Source organism: Bos grunniens, chromosome 24 (assembly GCF_055505025.1).
Source record: "Bos grunniens cultivar Pamir isolate PY7600 chromosome 24, Bosgru_T2T1.0, whole genome shotgun sequence".
Classification (NCBI taxonomy): Eukaryota; Metazoa; Chordata; class Mammalia; order Artiodactyla; family Bovidae; genus Bos; species Bos grunniens.
Genome location: NC_141188.1, coordinates 23,280,981 through 23,291,677, shown reverse-complemented (window position 1 = coordinate 23,291,677; position 10,697 = coordinate 23,280,981). Strand labels below are relative to the sequence as shown.

The following is a 10,697-nucleotide window of genomic DNA, read 5'->3' as shown; positions in this document are numbered from 1 at the left end:
TAAACACTGACGGCCAGGAAATTCTTTTTAATCTTTGGTCTAACAACTCCAGTGTTCAAGTAATGAAATGGAGAATATCCACTTATATGCAAACTCACACATTCCTTCTCAGCAGGGAAAATGTACTTGTCTAAAAAGGAACATACTATTTTATTATTTGGGTTAATAATATAAACAGTCAAATGTGACTGAGAGTATCTTTTCAAAAGCTGCACTAGAGATGGAGGAGAAAGGGAGAACAGAGGATGAGATGGTTGGATGCATCACCTGCTTGATGGACATGAATCTGAGCAAACTCCAGGAGTTGGTGATGGACAGGGAAGCCTGGCATGCTGTAGTCCATGGGGCCAAAAAGAGTTGGACACGACTGAGCAAATGAACTGAACTGAACTGAGGGATGGAACTCTATAGCTTTAGAATCTCAAACATCTGAATTGACCCTGTACTGAAAAGCAGAGAAGTAAACATTGCTGGCAGAAAATATTCCACATTCTCTCCTGTGGCTTTAATAACCTTGGAACGGAAACCAGTGCCCACCGAAACTACCGATTTATACTAAAGGAGTATAGGTGCCTTGCGCCTTCTCCCTCAGAGAAAAATTTCTCAATAAATGCTTCGATTCCCTCACAACTCGTATGGGACTTTTTCTCCAGCAAGTTTCTTCCTATGTCTGAAAAGATTCGAGCTCTGACTAAAGGATTTCCACATTCATGACATTTGAAGCGTTTCTTCCCAGTATGGATTCTTCGATGCTGAATTAGGACTGTACTTTGGCTGAAAGACTCTGCACACATGTCACATGTATAATGTTAAGGACTGAGCTCTGACTAAAGGCTTTCCCACATTCATGACATTTGAAGGGTTTTTCCCCAGTATGGATTCTTCGATGCTGAATCAGGACTGTACTTCAGCTGAAAGACGTTGCACACACTTCACATGTATAAGGTTTCTCTCCACTGTAGATTCTCTGATGTAGATTAAGGGCTGAGCTCTGACTGAAGACTTTGCCACATTCCTCACACTTGTGTTGTATTTTTCAAGGACAGTTTCCCTGTCTTCTTTCAAACTTTCTGTCTTGTTCACATGTTCTTCTAAACGTGAAATTCTGGGGAGCATTCACTTGAAGAGTGTTAGAAACTTTGTAATGCAGTTCTTTGCGTGAAGTCTTTTGTCTTAAAGCAGATTTCACATTTTTAGTTCTGGTGTCTCTATCTGAAATAGTACACATAAAAGAAAATGTAATCATTTCTTTGTTCAGAGGGAAGGAAAAGGAAATAGAATGATCTGAATGGAGCATAGATTATTTTTGAGAGAGCATGTTTGCAATATAACATCAATGTAGAGCATGGCACCGTGCATGCGTGCTCAGTCATATCTGACTCTTTGTGACCCCCAAGGACTGCAGCCCACCAGGCTCCTCTCTCCATGGGATTTCCCAGGCAAGGCTACTGGAGTGGGTAGCCATTTCCTTCTCCAGGGGATCTTCCCGGACCAGGGATGGAACCCCTGTCTCTTAGATCTCCTGCATTGGGAGGCAGATTCTTTACTATGGAGCCACCTGAGATTTTAGAGGATGGAGAAGGTAAGGCAGAAAACACTGAGAAGATCAAAGGCAAAAGAGATTTACATACTGATGAGGCAGTCAGTGATAAAGATGAAAAGCTCTGTGCAAAAGGTAGAATGGTGAGTAGGGATAAAAAGATCCTTTAGAGACCAAGGAAAGTCTGGAAGAAAAGAGAGGCCTAAAAGACAAGAAATTATTGGAGAACAGAGGAGCAACTGAAGGAGAGGAATTCAATATGGCAGTGGGTAGCAACAAGCAAGATTTAGTACAAGTATCAATAAACAGAAGTTAGAATGATAAATTAATCACATGATGGGGCCACAACCCCCCTCACCATTTCATCTGAAGGAGCACAGGCTCTTCAACGCCCACCGCAGCTGCTTTTCTGCGGGCTTGGGTTGGTGACATGGTATCTCCTGAGGGATTTCACAAGTTAGTAGTTTCTTTGCGAGCATGTCCTCATTTTGTCCAAAAAAGACCTAGAAACAGTTTGGTATTACTGAGGCTGAAGAAGGGAATCGGGGTGGGACTTGAGGGTAAAATAACAGAAGAAACTATCTTGGGACACCGGAAAGGGGAAGGAAAAAAGTAGAGGCACATCCTGATTTCGGGCACAGCCGGGTGTCCGTTCGCCACACTATACCCCGACTTGTGCCGAGTGGAGTACGTACGGTCTGGGAGCTCGCCCTCAGTGACGCTCCGGGCTTCTGACTGCGCCTCGCTCCGCCCTCCCACCGCCGCCTTCTCACGTGTTCAGCCTCCCCATCGAGATCCTTCTCCAGCTCCTCCAGCATTTCCACAGCATCCTCTCTGCTCTCTGGGCGTTACTCACGGCCTGCAGCTCCTCGGGCAGGATGGCCAGGAACTGCTCCAGGACCAGCAGCTCCAGGATCTGCTCCTTGCTGCGCACCTCGGGCCTCTGCCACTGACAGCAAAGCTCACGGAGCCGGCTCAGGGCCCAGAGAAGCTGCTCCAGTGGCGACCGGAGGCCATATTACAGGCCTGCCTTCATTAACACAAGGCAGTCAGGGTCCCCTGGAGTTTTGACGACTCTCAATTTTGCAGACATCTGGATTGGGAATAGCGCGGGACCGCTAGGCTTTAATCTTCAAGGAGGTGAAACTCTCCTACGGACACTCCGTCAATATGATTCAAGAGACAAGTGGAAACAAGACAAACGCTTTTCAGAACATCACAGCTAAAGATTAGAAACGTTAAGATTGTACCAAAAGTATCCTTAATCTTAACAGAAGCCACGCTTTCAAAGAATACTTCCTTCTTTAAGAGAATCAAAGGACTCATAGGCATTCACTTTCATGAATACTTTGCAATTTATTCTGAAAATCATACCCAGGAGGCTGACTGCATATTACAGTAAGAGATCAGTCAGGGTTGCAAAGGAACTCCTGGAGAAGAGAAATAAGGGAAGCCTGAGGAAATTTATGACTCTGGGACAGGCTCAAAGGGCCAAATAATTATTTTTAGCCTGCTAAAGGAATAGACTCATGAGATTACTTTGCATGGATTTTTTTTTTCAATGTTACTAACTTTTAAAACAATGTTACTTTGGCATTAAAGGAATCATTCAGAGGAAAAAAGCATATTCCTCCATCTTAATGTATTTCCATATTTTCATGTTCATATCTACTGCTCATCTGTAATATGTCTTATTTACTTAATCTCTTTATTGTAGATTATTTCTAATTTTTACTATTATAAACAATGCTGGGAAGCACATTTTCAGAAAAATAGCCTATTTTCCAAAAAACATGCTAATTTTCAAATTATTTCCTTCAAAGATGTCCCAAGGACTTGACTCTTCAAAGGAAGAGTGGCAAAATATCTCACAATTTATTATCAAATAAATTACAGAAAACAATGCATCAAATCACAAGGTTGCCGGCAACATGGTGATGTATGCGGAGCAACAATTACTCCAAGTATCACTAGCTTGTTAGCAGAAGAGGGTGGGGAGACACTTTCCTTAGTAGTATTCTAGTATATGTATCACTAGTAACTGATGACTAATTAGAAATGTTATATGTGCCCCTATTTTTCTTTACCATTTTTTCCCCACTTCACCGAAAACTCTTCTAAGCACTCAAGATATGGCAGTCACCTGAACAAAGCCTGTTGTATGGCTACATAAAGCTTATACTCTAGCAGGAGAGAGACAAGGAGGTTACCAAATAAATGATACAACCTTACACCGTGAGATGCCCCACCACAAAGGGTAACAATGACATTCAGAGAATTTACTAGATGCCAAGCACTCATCTAATAAATCTTAACAAATACCAGTTCATTAAAATTCCCAGTGACTCGGTGGTAAAGAATCCAGTACCAATGCAGGAGACCTGGGTTCCATCCCTCCATTAGGAAGATCCCCTGGAGAATGAAATGGCAACCCATTCCAGTATTCTGGCCGGGAAAATCCCCTGGACAGAGGAGCCTGGCGGGCTACATTCTTCGGATTGCAAAAGAGTCGGAAACCACTTAGCAACTAAACAATAACTACAGTATTTAAATCCCCACAAAAGACCCGTAAGGTTCTTTTCATTTCCGTGCGGTAGATGAGGAACCTGCCAGGGCAAGTTCAAGTAGATAACAGAGACCAAAGCAAAGGAGCAGGGGTGGGGTCTGAGTTCAGGCCATCCACACTTTGTGCGGTGCTGCAGGGTCCAGAGCCGGTGGCCGGGGTCCTGGCGAAGAGAAGGAGCAGCAGACTCAGATGATACTAGGCCGGAACAGAATCGGGTCAAGACCTGAGCGACAGGAGGCATTACAGGCCACGTGTCAGGAGCCATCTAGGGGAAGGCCTTAAGCTTAAAGCATCCTCTGGAAGTCGAAGGCGTGGCCCCTGGGACTCACCCCGTGTCTCCCGCACTAGGAGCCGAATCTGTGCCAGATTCACAGTTGCTCTCAGTTCCACCCAGGAAACCAAACCCTCAGCACCGTGCGAGGGTCCCTAATGAACCCGGTGAAGGAGTCTTTGGGGCCTAGAAAAGAAAACAACAGTTTCAAAGGCCCTTGCTGAATCATCTAACTTAGGAGAAAACAAAACAGAACTTTAGGTCCCGCACTTTCACTTTTCACTTTCATGCATTGGAGAAGGAAATGGTAACCTACTCCAGTGTTCTTGCCTGGAGAATCCCAGGGACGGGGGAACCTGGTGGGCTGCCAGACGTCTATGGGGTCGCACAGAGTCGGGGACACGACTGAAGCGACTTAGCAGCAGCAGCAGCTGATGCTCCAGGCCCGTTGCATCTATCTGGGACTTATGACCCCCTGTCCAGAAACCTTCCACCCCCTACACCTGCCCAGAAGACTTATCACCCCCTGTCCGGAAACCTTCCACCCCCTCCCTACACCTGCCATAAGACTTATCACCCCCTGCCAAACTACTAATGCCATCTCAACTAAAGTATACCCAAAACATCCCGCCTGATTAACGTTTGCCTTATCGCTTACACAAACCTCCCTATAAATATGGAGCCTCCCGGATCCCTCTCCGCGCTCAGCCTGGTCTTAAGGCCGACTGTCGCCCCTCCTTGCCTGAATAAAGGTAACCTACTTCTGCTGAGGTCGTCTTCCCTTTTTCTGCCTCGGCCTGAACTATACCTTACACCTGGTCCCTGGAGGGCAGGCTGCGCCCAAAGCCCCAGATCCGAGGATCTTTTTCAAAGGGACTGACTCTCTCTTGGAAACAGCTCCTCTAATGAACCGGCTCCCGACGGTCCCCGGACACCTTCCTCCCCCATCCTGGATGGGGATCGACTCGGTGAGGTCACAAGAGGGGGATTCAGGGGGAAGGGGTGCGCGGGAAGGCGCGTAAGCGCGCGGGGGGTGATGAGAGGAGGTCTAGCTTTGGGGTCGGGGGTCGGGCGCCCCGGGGTGCCGGGGGAGGACAAGAAAAGGGGGAGCGCGGACGCGCGGTGAGAGGCCCAGAGGTGCGGGAACGTGGTGGGGGCCCCCGGGGAAGCGAGCGCGGCGTGAAGGAGTAGCCAGGGATACTGGGCTGTGAAGGGTATGAAGAGGGGGTGACTGGTTAGAGCGGGTGGGAGGGGTGGGGGGGGCTGTCTGAAGGTGGCGCCAAGGCCCGCGGGAGACCTTTTCCCGCCCCCTGGGTGATGGTCGCTTCTCCTCGAGCCCTCGAAGCGCGAAGAGACCTCAACTCTAACCTCTGGCCTGGGAAAGACTGCCTTGCGTTTTGGGGTAGAAGCCTGGGAAGCGCCAGACCGGTTGCTTCCGGTCCCCGGGGTGGACAGGGGGTGGAGATCGGGATGCGGAGTGGTTGCCATGGAGACAAGCCAAGGCCGCCGCCTCCGGCAGCCAGAGAGGAAAGAGCAAAACGCCCAGCTGGTGGGAACCCAGCTGCTGGGGACTCCCGTTCAAAGAAACCAGCATTATTACTTCTTAGAGTACTTTTACTTACATCATTTCCTTTGCTCTTCAATCACCCAGTAGGGTTATTCCCATTTTATAGTTTCTGCGAGTTGGCCAAGGTCACGGAGGAGACTCCTGTGCGTTACACCGCTATGCACAACTTTCTGTAACGCCATCTGCGCGCCTGAGGTTGGCTGCGCTCTAAATATCCTGTTGCGTTCGTGCTAAGTCGCTTCAGTCGTGTCCCACTCTTCACGATCCTATGGACTATAGCCCCGCCAGGGTCCTCTGTCTATGCGATTCTCCAGTCAAGAATAGTGGATTGGGTTGCCATCCCCTTTTCCAAAGTATCCTGGTAAGGAATGGGTTTGATTGACTCCCCCCACCCTCTTCAACCTATGCTTTTGTTTGCAGAGAAGAACCAATTCTGACTCTCTGTTGGAATTGTTTGACTTGCTTTTCCTTGCAATTGTTATAATCATACATAATGGCCTGCCTCAGAGAATATAGGCCCTCTGCCTGACTGTTAAACTAAAGGGCCTTTGTTCAGATCCCTGTCCATATGTAGGTGGTAGGAAGGAAGACATTAACACATCCCCTGCCTGACACTTGCCCTTCTAGGAAATATTTGCAAGACTAATGGCCTTTTTACTTTGTTTCCTCACCTCCCCCAATCTCTGATCTATGAAAGAACCTGGCATCCAGACCTCAACAAGATGGTTGTTTTGAGACATTCATTTGCCATCTTCTGCGTCAGCGGGCTCTCCGAATAAAGTCGTATTCCCTGCCTCACCCGGTAACTTTGACAAGAGAACCCAATGGCGTTTGAAAAGGTGAGAAGCCGTGCAGGCACATACATATTTTGGCATCAAAATATATGTATATATTTCCTCAGATAATCTTGAGTAAATTTAAAAATAAATTTCAGGCTAAATGAGCCTTGTAAGGCGATAGTCCCACATATTGGCTCACTCTTCCACCCACTTGCTATAGGGACTCTTGTAAATATACTTGTAGAAAGAAGTGGGGAATTAGAGAGAGGGCAGGAATGCTTGAAAATAAATGACAAAAACAAGGGAAAAAACCCTTTTGGTATGAGGAAAGCAGCAATTACAATAAGCAAACCTGAGAGTTCTCCAGCAGTCCTGTGGCTGGGACTCTGGGCTTTCACTGCCGAGGGCCTGGGTTCAATCCCTGGTCAGGGAACTAAGACCCACAAGTGGCATTGGTGCTGCCAATAAAAAGAAAATAGAGGCTGGTTTACTCAGTCTATACCACATCGAGGGGGTTTAGGGAGAAATTTCTTTTTTTTTTTTTTCCTTTGCTGCTCCATGGGGCTTGCGGGATCTTAGTTCCCTGACCAAGGATCGAACCTAGGCCCTTGGCAGTGAGAGCACGGAGTCCTAACCACTGGACCGCCAAGGAATTTCTGAAACTTACATTTTAATTAACCTACTGTGATACTAAATTTGAAGAATTGTGTTTTGGAAGAAATTCCTGCTTCTCCAGGGTTATTTCAAGGGATAAGATTTTTGCTGAGATAACTGCTAACACAAATAGAAAGACAACCCAAAAGTGTACACGGGGAAGTATTTCTCATGGTGGAGGGTAGGTTAAATAACTCAAGGCAATGAGGATTCTGAATCAATTCCTCAAGGCCAGTGCTTGGCAATAGTGTGAAGTCATAGAAGGTGGTTTAAGGAGAAAATGAACAGCAGTCAAAAGCTGCAAGGAAAATAAGAAACTGTGAAAAACCATATGATTTGGCAGGAAGTCAGCTGTGAGTTCATCAGCTAGGATTCTACCAAATAGCCAGATCCAAGAAGCTAAAGGTTTGTTTTTTTTTTTTTTTTAAAGGAGCAAATGTAAAAGATTGTTGATAATAGTTTACTTAATAGGGGCAGGGTTTTTTTGTTTGTTTGCCTTTTATTTTTTTAACATTTGGGGGTAGAGTAGAAAGTAATAAATAGGAACAATGTCCCAGTAGAGCAAGCTGTTAGGGGAAGCACACTGATTGAAACCGCCCACCCTGGCCAGGCACCATAGTAACCTTTTGCATGAGTTGTATTAGGACAGGAGGTCCTGGTAAGGAACATGGAACTAATAAGCCACCACCAACCGGAAGGGTTCGGGAAAGGTCAAAAGGAGACACCACCTGTCCGACCACCTCCCAGAATCCTTCTCTCTGGCATCCATGTTGGCCGAACAAGGCGTGCACCACCAGGAAGGACTCTGAGTCAGAATGGTTGGCTAAAGACAACCCAGAAACTAATCCCATCACCATAAAACCAGAGACTGCAAGCCACGTGGCAGAGCTGTTCTGCTGGGTTCCCTTACCCTACTGCTCTCCACCCGAGTGTCCTTTCCCAATAAAATCTCTTGCTTTGTCAGTTCATGTGTCTCCTCAGACAATTCATTTCTGAGTGTTAGACAAGAGCCCAGTTTTGGGCCCTGGAACGGGTCCGCCTTCCTGCAGCACAACTATATACCAGACGCATGGTGAACACTGGAAGTTCAAATGTAAGATACAGACTCCTTTCATTTTTTTATTGAGGTACAGTTGCTTTACAAAGTTATGCCAAAATGACTCAATTATACACATATATGCATTCTTTTTTTTTTTTTTTTTAAGGTACAGATTCTTTCCCTTTAGGAACTAACTAAGGAGAAGGGATTGAACCTGGGCCTCCTGCACTGGGAGCATGGAGTCTTGGCCTCTGGACCACCATGGAAGTCCCCTAAGCAGAATTTGTTGGATTGACGGCTGTTAAGGTGTGAATGACGACTGAGGATGCAGACGAAGAAGTCAGCAGAGGTCTAGTTTTTAAAGACTTGGCAGGCCAGGTAAAATTTTAAGCAGGGTCTTGAGTGGGTGACTCACACATATCTGCAATTCAGGTAGAACTCTCTGACGGCAAGGTGAAGGATGGTTTGCGGGGAGACCAAACTCAAGATACTGTGACCAGCTCTGAAGCTATTGCCAGGATCCAGGCTGCAACTGATGGAGGAATGAACGAATGCAGAGCGGGAGAGGATGGAGGCAGATTTAGGAAACATTTGGGAGGCTGCTGTTTGTTGAATGAGGACGTTAACAAGGGTGGGTAGTGTGTCATCGGGGAAGTTTTTTTTTTTTTTTTTAAAGAAAACAGTATGAATAGGTTTGACAGTGGCTTATGTGGACGTTTGAGGGATATTTTCAGTAGTACTGAATGTGAGGCTAAGTGAGATGCTTTAATCAATATCATACAATCATATAGCACAAAACTGGACATTTTGTGAGATTATGTGAAAATAAATATCAAATGTACTGTATATCTGAATGATTCTCCTGTGTAAGCATATTAAACTCCCTATAAATTTTAAGCTACTGATAAACCCAGTGAGGGCTTCCCTCATAGCTCAGTTGGTAAAGAATCCGCCTGCAATGCAGGAGACCCCAGTTCGACTCCTGGGTTGGGAAGATACCCTGGAAAAGGGATAGGCTACCCACTCCAGTATTCTGGCCTAGAGAATTTCATGGACTATATAGTCCATGGGGTCACAAAGAGTCGGACTGCCACACAATTGCAGTCATCTCACACGCTAGCAAAGAAATGCTCAAAATTCTCCAAGCCAGGCTTCAACAGTACATGAACTGTGAACTTCCAGATGTTCAAGCTGGATTTCAAAAAGGCAGAGGAACCAGAGATCAAATTGCCAACATCCGCTGGATCATGGAAAAAGCAAGAGAGTTCCAGAAAAACATCTACTTCTGCTTTATTGCCTACACCAAAGACTTTGACTGTGTGGATCACAACAAACTGTGGAAAATTCTTCAAGAGATGGGAATACCAGACCACCTGACCTGCCTCCTGAGAAATCTGTATGCAGGACAAGAAGCAGCAGTTAGAACCGGACATGGAACAACAGACTGGTTCCAAATCGGGAAGGGAGTACGTCAAGGCTGTATATTGTCACCCTGCTTATTTAACTTATATGCAGAGTACATCATGAGAAATGCTGGACTGGATGAAGTTCGAGCTGGAATCTAGATTGCCGGGAGAAATATCAATAACCTCAGATATGCAGATGACACACTTATGGCAGAAAGTGAAGAGGAACTAAAGAGCCTCTTGATGAGAGTGAAAGAGGAGAGTGAAAAAGTTGGCTTAAAACTCAATATTCAGAAAACTAAGATCATGGCATCTGGTCCAGTCACCTCATGGCAAATAGACGGAGAAGCAATGGAAACAGTGACAGACTTTATTTTGGGGGGCTCCAAAATCACTGCAGATGGTTACTGCAGCCATGAAATTAAAAGACACTTACTCCTTGGAAGAAAAGCTATGACAACCTAGACAGCATATTCAAAAGCAGAGACATTACTTTGCCAACAAAGGTCCATCTAGTCAAAGCTATGTTTTTTCCAGTAATCACGTATGGATGTGAGAGTTGGACTATAAATAAAGCTGAGCGCTGAAGAATTGATGCTTTTGAACTGTGGTGTTGGAGAAGACTCTTGAGAGGCCCTTGAACTGCAAGGAGATCCAACCAGTCCATCCTAAAGGAAATTAGTCCTGAATATTCATTGGAAGGGCTGATGCTGAAGCTGAAACTCCAATACTTTGGCCACCTGATTTGAAGAACTGACTCATTTGAGAAGACCCTGATGCTGGGAAAGATTGAAGGCGGGAGGAGAAGGGGATGACAGAGGATGAGATGGTGGGATGGCATCACCGACTCAATGGACATGAATTTGAGTAAACTC

General features: G+C 45.9%; 1 long non-coding RNA gene and 1 pseudogene across 1 annotated transcript; one reads left to right on the top strand and one right to left on the bottom strand.

Moving 5' to 3' along the window:
* Window positions 1–667: 667 nt before the first annotated feature.
* LOC147345940 (uncharacterized) lies at window positions 668–5,971 on the bottom strand (annotated as a pseudogene).
* A 133-nt stretch (window positions 5,972–6,104) lies between these two features.
* On the top strand, window positions 6,105–9,262 carry LOC147345939 (uncharacterized). Its single transcript, XR_015153744.1, has 2 exons — window positions 6,105–6,783; window positions 8,583–9,262. It is a non-coding gene; the product is annotated as an uncharacterized LOC147345939 (long non-coding RNA).
* The last annotated feature ends 1,435 nt before the right edge of the window (window positions 9,263–10,697 follow it).